Raw genomic sequence first — 16,945 nt, 5'->3', positions numbered from 1 at the left:
TCAAAATATGTGTTATAAATTTGTGGGTATACTTAGGAATATCAGAAATATAATGAGATAAAAGGGAATATGACAGGGAGTTGGGCATTACAATTCCTATGAGAAGGAAAGCAAGACAATGTATGCCTGTCCACAATGGAAGTAAGTTGGGACAGTGCCACCAGATGTGGGACAGTTTCCTCAGCCCCACAAAGTCTCCAACACAATGGTGATAAAGAAGGAAACATTTTATGAAATCATTAAGGTACGAAATACCAACGATAATGGGATTTCACTAAACTTGAGGCTAATGGATGTTTTTGAGATGTTATCTTTAAATGTTATCCAGTCCTCCTGGTGTAAGTGGTGTAAATGGCTTTAACATCAAAGGGGAATTAGCTCAAATGGTAGAGCGCTCGCTTAGCATGCGAGAGGTAGTGGGATCGATGCCCACATTCTCCGGATAAGATTTTGGAACCAAAATTTGCAGCAATATATCAAGTGAAGAATTACATTCCTGACCAAAATTCTTCACTGTTTTTATTTTCTTCTGATGCCCCAGAGGAATGCTGAGTTGCATATAGTTATCTTGAAAATTGCATGCAAACAATTTAGGGTTGATTCAAAGAGCTGATACACCACATTTCCTGTGAGTAACTGACTATAAGCCACACTTATGGTAGCTCCAAACTTGCAGCAATTTGTTGTAGCCCCATAATGCTGCATAAAAAAGTGATATCGGGTTGCTAGTGGTCCAATTTCAACTGCTGTAACTGGTGTTACTATACTGTTGCAAGGTTAACTTACCCCCATTGTAAATAATTGAATCAACTTCTCAGAATTAACCCAGTGGATCCCACTATCTGGTATATATTAATACATTTTTCTTATTCTTCTGGCTAAAAGTCACTGTGAATTTTTAGCTTATTCTCTATATCTTCTTAGGACTGATCACTTGTTTTCAATTTGTAAAGTTCTTTCTAGTATTATCTAACACTAGCTGGAAAGCCATGGATGTAGAGCTAGTAAAGTCATAGCTGTTAATTTCCATGTAAGTTTGTGTATTGAGGTAAAATGAAGACAAATGCCTGGTAAATTTTGTCAAATACAGAATCCTCCTGTCACAGAATAACAAATACCAAACACATCCCTGGGTGGGCTTGAACCACCAACCTTTCAGTTAACAGCCGAACGCGCTAACCAATTGCGCCACAGAGACACGTGAAAATGCTTTCTAATGGATATTATCAGTAAGGGAAGATGAATCAGCAGAATTGAACTTAAACTGCTTAAAAGTTTTTAACTTGGATCATTTCTTACAAATGTACACTATAATATGAACTTGTGCAAAGTAAGAAATAACAGGATTATACCCTGTGAATTGAGAATTTTGTCAGTGTGTGAAAATATCTTAGTCATGATGGGGGCGAATCAATCCAGTTATAAAAGGGTTGAAATAGGGGGATTTCAGTTAGTCCAAGGATCCAAGTATATGAGAACTTATTTGCAGTGTTATGAAAAATTCTGGTGATGTATTCAGAATGATAAATGTGCCAAATTGTATTTATAATAAAGATAGAGAATGGTGGAACTGAGTTTTTTCAATATAAAGCTATATGGCATTTTGTAGCACTCAAAATATGTGTTATAAATTTGTGGGTATACTTAGGAATATCAGAAATATAATGAGATAAAAGGGAATATGACAGGGAGTTGGGCATTACAATTCCTATGAGAAGGAAAGCAAGACAATGTATGCCTGTCCACATTGGAAGTAAGTTGGGACAGTGCCACCAGATGTGGGACAGTTTCCTCAGCCCCACAAAGTCTCCAACATAATGGTGATAAAGAAGGAAACATTTTAGGAAATCATTAAGGTACTAAATACCAACGATAATGGGATTTCACTAAACTTGAGGCTAATGGATGTTTTTGAGATGTTATCTCTAAATGTAATCCAGTCCTCGAGGTGTAAGTGGTGTAAATGGTTTTAACATCAGAGGGGAGTTAGCTCAAATGGTAGAGCGCTCGCTTAGCATGCGAGAGGTAGCGGGATCGATGCCCGCATTCTCCAGATTAGATTTTGGAACCAAAATTTACTGCAATATATCAAGTGAAGAATAACATTCCTGACCAAAATTCTTCACTGTTTTTATTTGCTTCTGATGCCCCAGAGGAATGCTGAGTTACATATAGTTATCTTGAAAATTGCATGCAAACAATTTGGGGTTGATTCATAGAGCTGATACACCACATTTCCTGTGAGTAACTGACTATAAGCCACAGTTATGGTAGCTCCAAACTTGCAGCAATTTGTTGTAGCCCGATATCGCTGCATAAAAAAGTGATATCGGGTTGCTAGGGGTCCAATTTCAAGTGCTGTAACTGGTGTTACTATACTGTTGCAAGGTTAACTTACCCACTTTGTAAATAATAGAATCAACTTCTCAGAATTAACCCAGTGGATCCCAGTATCTGGTTTATATTAATAAATTTTTCTTAATCTTCTGGCTAAAAGTCACTGTGAATTTTTAGCTTATTCTCTATATCTTCTTAGGACTGATCACTTGTTTTCAATTTGTAAAGTTCTTTCTAGTATTATCTAACACTAGCTGGAAAGCCATGGATGTAGAGTTAGTAAAGTCATAGCTGTTAATTTCCATGTAAGTTTGTGTATTGAGGTAAAATGAAGACAAATGCCTGGTAAATTTTGTCAAATACAGAATCCTCCTGTCACAGAATAACAAATTCCAAACACGTCCCTGGGTGGGCTTGTACCACCAACCTTTCAGTTAACATCCAAATGCACTAACTAATTGCACCAAAGAAACATGTGAAAGTGCTTTCTAATGGATATTATCAGTAAGGGAAGATGAACCAGAAGAACTGAACTTAAACTGCTTAAAAGTTTCTAACTTGGATCATTTCTTACAAATGGACACTATAATATGAACTTGTGCAAAGTAAGAAATAACAGGATTATACCCTGTGAATTGAGAATTTTGTCAGGGTGAGAAAATATCTTAGTCATGATGGGGGTGAATCAATCCAGTTATAAAAGGGTTGAAATAGGGGGATTTCAGTTAGTCCAAGGATCCAAGTATATGAGAACTTATTTGCAGTGTTATGAAAAATTCTGGCAATGTATTCACAATGATAGATGTGCCAAATTGTATTTATAATAAAGATAGAGAATGGTGGAACTGAGTTTTTTCAATATAAAGCTATATGGCATTTGGTAGCACTCAAAATATGTGTTATAAATTTGTGGGTATACTTTGGAATATCAGAAATCTAATGAGATAAAAGGGAATATGACAGGGAGTTGGGCATTAAAATTCCTATGAGAAGGAAAGCAAGACAATGTATGTCTGTCCACAATGGAAGTAAGTTGGGACAGTGCCACCAGATGTGGGACAGTTTCCTCAGCCCCACAAAGTCTCCAACACAATGGTGATAAAGAAGGAAACATTTTATGAAATCATTAAGGTACGAAATACCAACGATAATGGGATTTCACTAAACTTGAGGCTAATGGATGTTTTTGAGATGTTATCTCTAAATGTAATCCAGTCCTCCTGGTGTAAGTGGTGTAAATGGCTTTAACATCAAAGGGGAATTAGCTCAAATGGTAGAGCGCTCGCTTAGCATGCGAGAGGTAGTGGGATCGATGCCCACATTCTCCAGATAAGATTTTGGAACCAAAATTTACTGCAATATATCAATTGTGGAATAACATTCCTGACCAAAATTCTTCACTGTTTTTATTTTCTTCTGATGCCACAGAGGAATGCTTGAGTTACATATAGTTATCTTGAAAATTGCATGCAAACAATTTGGGGTTGATTCAAAGAGCTGATACACCACATTTCCTGTGAGTAACTGACTATAAGCCACACTTATGGTAGCTCCAAACTTGCAACAATTTGTTGTAGCCCCATAATGCTGCATAAAAAAGTGATATCGGGTTGCTAGGGGTCCAATTTCAACTGCTGTAACTGGTGTTACTATACTGTTGCAAGGTTAACTTACCCCCTTTGTAAATAATTGAATCAACTTCTCAGAATTAACCCAGTGGATCCCAGTATCTGGTTTATATTAATAAATTTTTCTTAATCTTCTGGATAAAAGTCACTGTGAATTTTTAGCTTATTCTCTATATCTTCTTAGGACTGATCACTTGTTTTCAATTTGTAAAGTTCTTTCTAGTATTATCTAACACTAGCTGGAAAGCCATGGATGTAGAGTTAGTAAAGTCATAGCTGTTAATTTCCATGTAAGTTTGTGTATTGAGGTAAAATGAAGACAAATGCCTGGTAAATTTTGTCAAATACAGAATCCTCCTGTCACAGAATAACAAATTCCAAACACGTCCCTGGGTGGGCTTGTACCACCAACCTTTCAGTTAACAGCCGAATGCACTAACTAATTGCACCAAAGAAACATGTGAAAGTGCTTTCTAATGGATATTATCAGTAAGGGAAGATGAACCAGCAGAACTGAACTTAAACTGCTTAAAAGTTTCTAACTTGGATCATTTCTTACAAATGGACACTATAATATGAACTTGTGCAAAGTAAGAAATAACAGGATTATACCCTGTGAATTGAGAATTTTGTCAGGGTGTGAAAATATCTTAGTCATGATGGGGGTGAATCAATCCAGTTATAAAAGGGTTGAAATAGGGGGATTTTAGTTAGTCCAAGGATCCAAGTATATGAGAACTTATTTGCAGTGTTATGAAAAATTCTGGCAATGTATTCACAATGATAGATGTGCCAAATTGTATTTATTATAAAGATAGAGAATGGTGGAACTGAGTTTTTTCAATATAAAGCTATATGGCATTTGGTAGCACTCAAAATATGTGTTATAAATTTGTGGGTATACTTAGGAATATCAGAAATATAATGAGATAAAAGGGAATATGACAGGGAGTTGGGCATTAAAATTCCTATGAGAAGGAAAGCAAGACAATGTATGTCTGTCCACAATGGAAGTAAGTTGGGACAGTGCCACCAGATGTGGGACAGTTTCCTCAGCCCCACAAAGTCTCCAACACAATGGTGATAAAGAAGGAAACATTTTATGAAATTATTAAGGTACTAAATACCAACGATAATGGGATTTCACTAAACTTGAGGCTAATGGATGTTTTTGAGATGTTATCTCTAAATGTAATCCAGTCCTCTTGGTGTAAGTGGTATAAATGGCTTTAACATCAGAGTGGAATTAGCTCAAATGGTAGAGCGCTAGCTTAGCATGCAAGAGGTAGTGGGATCGATGCCCGCATTCTCCAGATAAGATTTTGGAACCAAAATTTGCTGCAATATATCAAGTGAAGAATAACATTCCTGACCAAAATTCTTCACTGTTTTTATTTTCTTCTGATGCCCCAGAGGAATGCTGAGTTACATATAGTTATCTTGAAAATTGCATGCAAACAATTTGGGTTTGATTCACAGAGCTGATACACCACATTTCCTGTGAGTAACTGACTATAAGCCACACTTATGGTAGCTCCAAACTTGCAGCAATTTGTTGTAGCCCCATAATGCTGCATAAAAAAGTGATATCGGGTTGCTAGGGGTTCAATTTCAAAGCTGTAACTGGTGTTACTATACTGTTGCAGCGTTAACTTACCCCCTTTGTAAATAATTGAATCAACTTCTCAGAATTAACCCAGTGGATCCCAGTATCTGGCATATATTAATACATTTTTCTTATTCTTCTGGCTAAAAGTCACTTCTGAATTTTTAGCTTATTCTCTATATCTTCTTAGAACTGATCACTTGTTTTCAATTTGTAAAGTTCTTTAGAGTATTATCTAACACTAGCTGGAAAGCCATGGATGTAGGGTTAGTAAAGTCATAGCTGTTAACTTCCATGTAAGTTTGTGTATTGAGGTAAAATGAAGACAAATGCCTGGTAAATTTTGTCAAATAAAGAATTCTCCTCCCACCGAATAACAAACACCATAAAACGCCCCTCGGTGGGCTTGAACCACCAACCTTTCAATTAACAGCCGAAAACACGCTAACCAATTGCGCCACAGAGACACAAGAAAGTGCTTTCTAATGGATATTATCAGTAAGGGAAGATGAACCAGCAGAACTGAACTTAAACTGCTTAAAAGTTTTTAACTTGGATCATTTCTTACAAATGGACACTATAATATAAACTTGTGCAAAGTAAGAAATAACAGGATTATACCCTGTGAATTGAGAATTTTGTCAGGGTGTGAAAATATCTTAGTCATGATGGGGTCGAATCAATCCAGTTATAAAAGGGTTGAAATAGGGGGATTTCAGTTAGTCCAAGGATCCAAGTATATGAGAACTTATTTGCAGTGTTATGAAAAATTCTGGTGATGTATTCAGAATGATAAATGTGCCAAATTGCATTTATAATAAAGATAGAGAATGGTGGAATTGAGTTTTTTCAATATAAAGCTATATGGCATTTGGTAGCACTCAAAATATGTGTTATAAATTTGTGGGTATACTTAGGAATATCAGAAATATAATGAGATAAAAGGGAATATGACAGGGAGTTGGGCATTACAATTCCTATGAGAAGGAAAGCAAGACAATGTATGCCTGTCCACAATGGAAGTAAGTTGGGACAGTGCCACCAGATGTGGGACAGTTTCCTCAGCCCCACAAAGTCTCCAACACAATGGTGATAAAGAAGGAAACATTTTATGAAATCATTAAGGTACTAAATACCAACGATAATGGGATTTCACTAAACTTGAGGCTAATGGATGTTTTTGAGATGTTATCTCTAAATGTAATCCAGTCCTCCTGGTGTAAGTGGTGTAAATGGCTTTAACATCAAAGGGGAATTAGCTCAAATGGTAGAGTGCTCGCTTAGCATGCGAGAGGTAGAGGGATCGATGCCCGCATTCTCCAGATAAGATTTTGGAACCAAAATTTACTGCAATATATCAAGTGTGGAATAACATTCCTGACCAAAATTCTTCACTGTTTTTATTTTCTTCTGATGCCCCAGAGGAAGGCAGAGTTACATATAGTTATCTTGAAAATTGCATGCAAACAATTTGGGGTTGATTCAAAGAGCTGATACACCACATTTCCTGTGAGTAACTGACTATAAGCCACACTTATGGTAGCTCCAAACTTGCAGCAATTTGTTGTAGCCCCATAATGCTGCATAAAAAAGTGATATCGGGTTGCTAGGGGTCCAATTTCAACTGCTGTAACTGGTGTTACTATACTGTTGCAAGGTTAACTTACCCCCTTTGCAAATAATAGAATCAACTTCTCAGAATTAACCCAATGGATCCCAGAATCTGGTTTATATTAATAAATTTTTCTTATTCTTCTGGATAAAAGTCACTGTGAACTTTTAGCTTATTCTCTATATCTTCTTAGGACTGATCACTCTTTTTCAATTTTGTAAAGTTCTTTCTAGTATTATCTAACACTAGCTGGAAAGCCATGGATGTAGAGTTAGTAAAGTCATAGCTGTTAATTTCCATGTAAGTTTGTGTATTGAGGTAAAATGAAGACAAATGCCTGGTAAATTTTGTCAAATAAAGAATCCTCCTCCCACCGAATAACAAACACCATAAAACATCCCTGGGTGGGCTTGAACCACCAACCTTTCAATAAACAGCCGAAAACACGCTAACCAATTGCCCCACAGAGACACATGAAAGTGCTTTCTAATGGATATTATCAGTAAGGGAAGATGAACCAGCAGAACTGAACTTAAACTGCTTAAAAGTTTCTAACTTGGATCATTTCTTACAAATGGACACTATAATATGAACTTGTGCAAAGTAAGAAATAACAGGATTATACCCTGTGAATTGAGAATTTTGTCAGGGTGTGAAAATATCTTAGTCATGATGGGGGTGAATCAATCCAGTTATAAAAGGGTTGAAATAGGGGGATTTCAGTTAGTCCAAGGATCCAAGTATATGAGAACTTATTTGCAGTGTTATGAAAATTTCTTGCAATGTATTCACAATGATAGATGTGCCAAATTGTATTTATAATAAAGATAGAGAATGGTGGAACTGAGTTTTTTCAATATAAAGCTATATGGCATTTGGTAGCACTCAAAATATGTGTTATAAATTTGTGGGTATACTTAGGAATATCAGAAATATAATGAGATAAAAGGGAATATGACAGGGAGTTGGGCATTACAATTCCTATGAGAAGGAAAGCAAGACAATGTATGCCTGTCCACAATGGAAGTAAGTTGGGACAGTGCCACCAGATGTGGGACAGTTTCCTCAGCCCCACAAAGTCTCCAACACAATGGTGATAAAGAAGGAAACATTTTATGAAATCATTAAGGTACGAAATACCAACGATAATGGGATTTCACTAAACTTGAGGCTAATGGATGTTTTTGAGATGTTATCTTTAAATGTTATCCAGTCCTCCTGGTGTAAGTGGTGTAAATGGCTTTAACATCAAAGGGGAATTAGCTCAAATGGTAGAGCGCTCGCTTAGCATGCGAGAGGTAGTGGGATCGATGCCCACATTCTCCGGATAAGATTTTGGAACCAAAATTTGCAGCAATATATCAAGTGAAGAATTACATTCCTGACCAAAATTCTTCACTGTTTTTATTTTCTTCTGATGCCCCAGAGGAATGCTGAGTTGCATATAGTTATCTTGAAAATTGCATGCAAACAATTTAGGGTTGATTCAAAGAGCTGATACACCACATTTCCTGTGAGTAACTGACTATAAGCCACACTTATGGTAGCTCCAAACTTGCAGCAATTTGTTGTAGCCCCATAATGCTGCATAAAAAAGTGATATCGGGTTGCTAGTGGTCCAATTTCAACTGCTGTAACTGGTGTTACTATACTGTTGCAAGGTTAACTTACCCCCATTGTAAATAATTGAATCAACTTCTCAGAATTAACCCAGTGGATCCCACTATCTGGTATATATTAATACATTTTTCTTATTCTTCTGGCTAAAAGTCACTGTGAATTTTTAGCTTATTCTCTATATCTTCTTAGGACTGATCACTTGTTTTCAATTTGTAAAGTTCTTTCTAGTATTATCTAACACTAGCTGGAAAGCCATGGATGTAGAGCTAGTAAAGTCATAGCTGTTAATTTCCATGTAAGTTTGTGTATTGAGGTAAAATGAAGACAAATGCCTGGTAAATTTTGTCAAATACAGAATCCTCCTGTCACAGAATAACAAATACCAAACACATCCCTGGGTGGGCTTGAACCACCAACCTTTCAGTTAACAGCCGAACGCGCTAACCAATTGCGCCACAGAGACACGTGAAAATGCTTTCTAATGGATATTATCAGTAAGGGAAGATGAATCAGCAGAATTGAACTTAAACTGCTTAAAAGTTTTTAACTTGGATCATTTCTTACAAATGTACACTATAATATGAACTTGTGCAAAGTAAGAAATAACAGGATTATACCCTGTGAATTGAGAATTTTGTCAGTGTGTGAAAATATCTTAGTCATGATGGGGGCGAATCAATCCAGTTATAAAAGGGTTGAAATAGGGGGATTTCAGTTAGTCCAAGGATCCAAGTATATGAGAACTTATTTGCAGTGTTATGAAAAATTCTGGTGATGTATTCAGAATGATAAATGTGCCAAATTGTATTTATAATAAAGATAGAGAATGGTGGAACTGAGTTTTTTCAATATAAAGCTATATGGCATTTTGTAGCACTCAAAATATGTGTTATAAATTTGTGGGTATACTTAGGAATATCAGAAATATAATGAGATAAAAGGGAATATGACAGGGAGTTGGGCATTACAATTCCTATGAGAAGGAAAGCAAGACAATGTATGCCTGTCCACATTGGAAGTAAGTTGGGACAGTGCCACCAGATGTGGGACAGTTTCCTCAGCCCCACAAAGTCTCCAACATAATGGTGATAAAGAAGGAAACATTTTAGGAAATCATTAAGGTACTAAATACCAACGATAATGGGATTTCACTAAACTTGAGGCTAATGGATGTTTTTGAGATGTTATCTCTAAATGTAATCCAGTCCTCGAGGTGTAAGTGGTGTAAATGGTTTTAACATCAGAGGGGAGTTAGCTCAAATGGTAGAGCGCTCGCTTAGCATGCGAGAGGTAGCGGGATCGATGCCCGCATTCTCCAGATTAGATTTTGGAACCAAAATTTACTGCAATATATCAAGTGAAGAATAACATTCCTGACCAAAATTCTTCACTGTTTTTATTTGCTTCTGATGCCCCAGAGGAATGCTGAGTTACATATAGTTATCTTGAAAATTGCATGCAAACAATTTGGGGTTGATTCATAGAGCTGATACACCACATTTCCTGTGAGTAACTGACTATAAGCCACAGTTATGGTAGCTCCAAACTTGCAGCAATTTGTTGTAGCCCGATATCGCTGCATAAAAAAGTGATATCGGGTTGCTAGGGGTCCAATTTCAAGTGCTGTAACTGGTGTTACTATACTGTTGCAAGGTTAACTTACCCACTTTGTAAATAATAGAATCAACTTCTCAGAATTAACCCAGTGGATCCCAGTATCTGGTTTATATTAATAAATTTTTCTTAATCTTCTGGCTAAAAGTCACTGTGAATTTTTAGCTTATTCTCTATATCTTCTTAGGACTGATCACTTGTTTTCAATTTGTAAAGTTCTTTCTAGTATTATCTAACACTAGCTGGAAAGCCATGGATGTAGAGTTAGTAAAGTCATAGCTGTTAATTTCCATGTAAGTTTGTGTATTGAGGTAAAATGAAGACAAATGCCTGGTAAATTTTGTCAAATACAGAATCCTCCTGTCACAGAATAACAAATTCCAAACACGTCCCTGGGTGGGCTTGTACCACCAACCTTTCAGTTAACATCCAAATGCACTAACTAATTGCACCAAAGAAACATGTGAAAGTGCTTTCTAATGGATATTATCAGTAAGGGAAGATGAACCAGAAGAACTGAACTTAAACTGCTTAAAAGTTTCTAACTTGGATCATTTCTTACAAATGGACACTATAATATGAACTTGTGCAAAGTAAGAAATAACAGGATTATACCCTGTGAATTGAGAATTTTGTCAGGGTGAGAAAATATCTTAGTCATGATGGGGGTGAATCAATCCAGTTATAAAAGGGTTGAAATAGGGGGATTTCAGTTAGTCCAAGGATCCAAGTATATGAGAACTTATTTGCAGTGTTATGAAAAATTCTGGCAATGTATTCACAATGATAGATGTGCCAAATTGTATTTATAATAAAGATAGAGAATGGTGGAACTGAGTTTTTTCAATATAAAGCTATATGGCATTTGGTAGCACTCAAAATATGTGTTATAAATTTGTGGGTATACTTTGGAATATCAGAAATCTAATGAGATAAAAGGGAATATGACAGGGAGTTGGGCATTAAAATTCCTATGAGAAGGAAAGCAAGACAATGTATGTCTGTCCACAATGGAAGTAAGTTGGGACAGTGCCACCAGATGTGGGACAGTTTCCTCAGCCCCACAAAGTCTCCAACACAATGGTGATAAAGAAGGAAACATTTTATGAAATCATTAAGGTACTAAATACCAACGATAATGGGATTTCACTAAACTTGAGGCTAATGGATGTTTTTGAGATGTTATCTCTAAATGTAATCCAGTCCTCTTGGTCTAAGTGGTATAAATGGCTTTAACATCAGAGTGGAATTAGCTCAAATGGTAGAGCGCTCGCTTAGCATGCGAGAGGTAGTGGGATCGATGCCCGCATTCTCCAGACAAGTTTTTGGAACCAAAATTTGCTGCAATATATCAAGTGAAGAATAACATTCCTGACCAAAATTCTTCACTGTTTTTATTTTCTTCTGATGCCCCAGAGGAATGCTGAGTTGCATATAGTTATCTTGAAAATTGCATGCAAACAATTTGGGGTTGATTCAAAGAGCTGATACACCACATTTCCTGTGAGTAACTGACTATAAGCCACACTTATGGTAGCTCCAAACTTGCAGCAATTTGTTGTAGCCCCATAATGCTGCTTAAAAAAGTGATATCGGGTTGCTAGGGGTCCAATTTCAACTGCTGTAACTGGTGTTACTATACTGTTGCAAGGTTAACTTACCCCCATTGTAAATAATTGAATCAACTTCTCAGAATTAACCCAGTGGATCCCACTATCTGGTATATATTAATACATTTTTCTTATTCTTCTGGCTAGAAGTCACTGTGAATTTTTAGCTTATTCTCTATATCTTCTTAGGACTGATCACTTGTTTTCAATTTGTAAAGTTCTTTCTAGTATTATCTAACATTAGCTGGAAAGCCATGGATGTAGAGCTAGTAAAGTCATGGCTGTTTATTTCCATGTAAGTTTGTGTATTGAGGTAAAATGAAGACAAATGCCTGGTAAATTTTGTCAAATACAGAATCCTCCTGTCACAGAATAACAAATACCAAACACATCCCTCGGTGGGCTTGAACCACCAACCTTTCAGTTAACAGCCGAACGCGCTAACCAATTGCGCCACAGAGACACATGAAAGTGCTTTCTAATGGATATTATCAGTAAGGGAAGATGAACCAGCAGAACTGAACTTAAACTGCTTAAAAGTTTTTAACTTGGATCATTTCTTACAAATGGACACTATAATATGAACTTGTGCAAAGTAAGAAATAACAGGATTATACCCTGTGAATTGAGAATTTTGTCAGGGTGTGAAAATATCTTAGTCATGATGGGGGCGAATCAATCCAGTTATAAAAGGGTTGAAATAGGGGGATTTCAGTTAGTCCAAGGATCCAAGTATATGTGAACTTATTTGCAGTGTTATGAAAAATTCTGGTTATGTATTCAGAATGATAAATGTGCCAAATTGCATTTATAATAAAGATAGAGAATGGTGGAACTGAGTTTTTTCAATATAAAGCTATATGGCATTTGGTAGCACTCAAAATATGTGTTATAAATTTGTGGGTATACTTAGGAATATCAGAAATATAATGAGATAAAAGGGAATATGAAAGGGAGTTGGGCATTACAATTCCTATGAGAAGGAAAGCAAGACAATGTATGCCTGTCCACAATGGAAGTAAGTTGGGACAGTGCCACCAGATGTGGGACAGTTTCCTCAGCCCCACAAAATCTCCAACACAATGGTGATAAAGAAGGAAACATTTTATGAAATCATTAAGGTACTAAATACCAACGATAATGGGATTTCACTAAACTTGAGGCTAATGGATGTTTTTGAGATGTTATCTCTAAATGTAATCCAGTCCTCCTGGTGTAAGTGGTGTAAATGGCTTTAACATCAAAGGGGAATTAGCTCAAATGGTAGAGCGCTCGCTTAGCAAGCGAGAGGTAGAGGGATCGATGCCCGCATTCTCCAGATAAGATTTTGGAACCAAAATTTACTGCAATATATCAAGTGTGGAATAACATTCCTGACCAAAATTCTTCACTGTTTTTATTTTCTTCTGATGCCCCAGAGGAATGCTGAGTTACATATAGTTATCTTGAAAATTGCATGCAAACAATTTGGGGTTGATTCAAAGAGCTGATACACCACATTTCCTGTGAGTAACTGACTATAAGCCACACTTATGGTAGCTCCAAACTTGCAGCAATTTGTTGTAGCCCCATAATGCTGCATAAAAAAGTGATATCGGGTTGCTAGTGGTCCAATTTCAACTGCTGTAACTGGTGTTACTATACTGTTGCAAGGTTAACTTACCCCCATTGTAAATAATTGAATCAACTTCTCAGAATTAACCCAGTGGATCCCACTATCTGGTATATATTAATACATTTTTCTTATTCTTCTGGCTAGAAGTCACTGTGAATTTTTAGCTTATTCTCTATATCTTCTTAGGACTGATCACTTGTTTTCAATTTGTAAAGTTCTTTCTAGTATTATCTAACACTAGCTGGAAAGCCATGGATGTAGAGCTAGTAAAGTCATAGCTGTTAATTTCCATGTAAGTTTGTGTATTGAGGTAAAATGAAGACAAATGCCTGGTAAATTTTGTCAAATACAGAATCCTCCTGTCACAGAATAACAAATACCAAACACATCCCTGGGTGGGCTTGAACCACCAACCTTTCAGTTAACAGCCGAACGCGCTAACCAATTGCGCCACAGAGACACGTGAAAATGCTTTCTAATGGATATTATCAGTAAGGGAAGATGAATCAGCAGAATTGAACTTAAACTGCTTAAAAGTTTGTAACTTGGATCATTTCTTACAAATGGACACTATAATATGAACTTGTGCAAAGTAAGAAATAACAGGATTATACCCTGTGAATTGAGAATTTTGTCAGGGTGTGAAAATATCTTAGTCATGATGGGGGCGAATCAATCCAGTTATAAAAGGGTTGAAATAGGGGGATTTCAGTTAGTCCAAGGATCCAAGTATATGAGAACTTATTTGCAGTGTTACGAAAAATTCTGGTGATGTATTCACAATGATAAATGTGCCAAATTGTATTTATAATAAAGATAGAGAATGGTGGAACTGAGTTTTTTCAATATATAGCGATATGGCATTTGGTAGAACTCAAAATATGTGTTATAAATTTGTGGGTATACTTAGAAATATCAGAAATATAATGAGATAAAAGGGAATATGACAGGGAGTTGGGCATTAAAATTCCTATGAGAAGGAAAGCAAGACAATGTATGTCTGATTACAAATGAAGTAAGTTGGGACAGTGCCACCAGATGTGGGACAGTTTCCTCAGCCCCACAAAGTCTCCAACACAATGGTGATAAAGAAGGAAACATTTTATGAAATCATTAAGGTACTAAATACCAACAATAATGGGATTTCACTAAACTTGAGGCTAATGGATGTTTTTGAGATGTTATCTCTAAATGTAATCCAGTCCTCTTGGTGTGAGTGGTGTAAATTGTTTTAACATCAAAGGGGAATTAGCTCGAATGGTAGAGCGCTCGCTTAACATGCAAGAGGTAGTGGGATCGATGCATTCTCCAGATAAGATTTTGGAACCAATATTTGCTGCAGTATATCAAGTGAAGAATAACATTCCTGACCAAAATTCTTCACTGTTTTTATTTTCTTCTGATGCCCCAGAGGAATGCTGAGTTACATATAGTTATCTTGAAAATTGCATGCAAACAATTTGGGGTTGATTCAAAGAGCTGATACACCACATTTCCTGTGAGTAACTGACTATAAGCCACACTTATGGTAGCTCCAAACTTGCAGCAATTTGTTGTAGCCCCATAATGCTGCATAAAAAAGTGATATCGGGTTGCTAGGGGTCCAATTTCAAATGCTGTTACTGGTGTTACAATTCTGTTGCAAGGTTAACTTACCCCCTTTGTAAATAATTGAATCAACTTCTCAGAATTAACCCAGTGGATCCCAGTATCTGGTTTATATTAATAAATTTTTCTTATTCTTCTGGCTAAAAGTCACTGTGAATTTTTAGCTTATTCTCTATATCTTCTTAGGACTGATCACTTGTTTTCAATTTGTAAAGTTCTTTCTAGTATTATCTAACACTAGCTGGAAAGCCATGGATGTAGAGTTAGTAAAGTCATAGCTGTTAATTTCCATGTAAGTTTGTGTACTGAGGTAAAATGAAGACAAATGCCTGGTAAATTTTGTCAAATAAAGATTCCTCCTCCCACCGAATAACAAACAACATAAAACGTCCCGGGGTGGGTTAGAACCACCAACCTTTCAATAAACAGCCGAAAACACGCTAACCAATTGCCCCACAGAGACACATGAAAGTGCTTTCTAATGGATATTATCAGTAAGGGAAGATGAACCAGCAGAACTGAACTTAAACTGCTTAAAAGTTTCTAACTTGGATAATTTCTTACAAATGGACACTATAATATGAACTTGTGCAAAGTAAGAAATAACAGGATTATACCCTGTGAATTGAGAATTTTGTCAGGGTGTGAAAATATCTTAGTCATGATGGGGGTGAATCAATCCAGTTATAAAAGGGTTGAAATAGGGGGATTTCAGTTAGTCCAAGGATCCAAGTATATGAGAACTTATTTGCAGTGTTATGAAAAATTCTGGCAATGTATTCACAATGATAGATGTGCCAAATTGTATTTATAATAAAGATAGAGAATGGTGGAACTGAGTTTTTTCAATATAAAGCTATATGGCATTTGGTAGCAATCAAAATATGTGTTATAAATTTGTGGGTATACTTAGGAATATCAGAAATATAATGAGATAAAAGGGAATATGACAGGGAGTTGGGCATTACAATTCCTATGAGAAGGAAAGCAAGACAATGTATGCCTGTCCACAATGGAAGTAAGTTGGGACAGTGCCACCAGATGTGGGACAGTTTCCTCAGCCCCACAAAGTCTCCAACACAATGGTGATAAAGAAGGAAACATTTTATGAAATCATTAAGGTACTAAATACCAACGATAATGGGATTTCACTAAACTTGAGGCTAATGGATGTTTTTGAGATGTTATCTCTAAATGTAATCCAGTCCTCTTGGTGTGAGTGGTGTAAATTGTTTTAACATCAAAGGGGAATTAGCTCGAATGGTAGAGTGCTCGCTTAACATGCAAGAGGTAGTGGGATCGATGCATTCTCCAAATAAGATTTTGGAACCAAAATTTACTGCAATATATCAAGTGAAGAATAACATTCCTGACCAAAATTCTTCACTGTTTTTATTTTCTTCTGATGCCCCAGAGGAATGCTGAGTTACATATAGTTATCTTGAAAATTGCATGCAAACAATTTGGGTTTGATTCACAGAGCTGATACACCACATTTCCTGTGAGTAACTGACTTTAAGCCACACTTATGGTAGCTCCAAACTTGCAGCAATTTGTTGTAGCCCCATAATGCTGCATAAAAAAGTGATATCGGGTTGCTAGGGGTTCAATTTCAAAGCTGTAACTGGTGTTACTATACTGTTGCAGCGTTAACTTACCCCCTCTGTAAATAATTGAATCAACTTCTCAGAATTA

General features: G+C 36.4%; 9 non-coding genes across 9 annotated transcripts; 6 read left to right on the top strand and 3 right to left on the bottom strand.

Moving 5' to 3' along the window:
• Window positions 1-368: 368 nt before the first annotated feature.
• TRNAA-AGC (transfer RNA alanine (anticodon AGC)) lies at window positions 369-441 on the top strand. The gene has a single exon. It is a non-coding gene; the product is annotated as a tRNA-Ala (tRNA).
• A 683-nt stretch (window positions 442-1,124) lies between these two features.
• Window positions 1,125-1,198, bottom strand: TRNAN-GUU (transfer RNA asparagine (anticodon GUU)). The gene has a single exon. It is a non-coding gene; the product is annotated as a tRNA-Asn (tRNA).
• Window positions 1,199-1,980: 782 nt separating this feature from the next.
• TRNAA-AGC (transfer RNA alanine (anticodon AGC)) lies at window positions 1,981-2,053 on the top strand. The gene has a single exon. It is a non-coding gene; the product is annotated as a tRNA-Ala (tRNA).
• A 1,539-nt stretch (window positions 2,054-3,592) lies between these two features.
• Window positions 3,593-3,665, top strand: TRNAA-AGC (transfer RNA alanine (anticodon AGC)). Its single transcript has one exon. It is a non-coding gene; the product is annotated as a tRNA-Ala (tRNA).
• Window positions 3,666-8,436: 4,771 nt separating this feature from the next.
• Window positions 8,437-8,509, top strand: TRNAA-AGC (transfer RNA alanine (anticodon AGC)). Its single transcript has one exon. It is a non-coding gene; the product is annotated as a tRNA-Ala (tRNA).
• A 683-nt stretch (window positions 8,510-9,192) lies between these two features.
• Window positions 9,193-9,266, bottom strand: TRNAN-GUU (transfer RNA asparagine (anticodon GUU)). The gene has a single exon. It is a non-coding gene; the product is annotated as a tRNA-Asn (tRNA).
• A 782-nt stretch (window positions 9,267-10,048) lies between these two features.
• TRNAA-AGC (transfer RNA alanine (anticodon AGC)) lies at window positions 10,049-10,121 on the top strand. Its single transcript has one exon. It is a non-coding gene; the product is annotated as a tRNA-Ala (tRNA).
• A 3,151-nt stretch (window positions 10,122-13,272) lies between these two features.
• On the top strand, window positions 13,273-13,345 carry TRNAA-AGC (transfer RNA alanine (anticodon AGC)). The gene has a single exon. It is a non-coding gene; the product is annotated as a tRNA-Ala (tRNA).
• Window positions 13,346-14,028: 683 nt separating this feature from the next.
• Window positions 14,029-14,102, bottom strand: TRNAN-GUU (transfer RNA asparagine (anticodon GUU)). The gene has a single exon. It is a non-coding gene; the product is annotated as a tRNA-Asn (tRNA).
• Window positions 14,103-16,945: the final 2,843 nt, after the last annotated feature.

Source organism: Taudactylus pleione, unplaced genomic scaffold, assembly GCF_031769625.1.
Source record: "Taudactylus pleione unplaced genomic scaffold, aTauple2 ptg000174l, whole genome shotgun sequence".
Lineage (NCBI taxonomy): Eukaryota > Metazoa > Chordata > Amphibia > Anura > Myobatrachidae > Taudactylus > Taudactylus pleione.
Note: the sequence above shows the minus strand (reverse complement) of the source record. Positions and strands in the feature narration are given on the sequence as shown.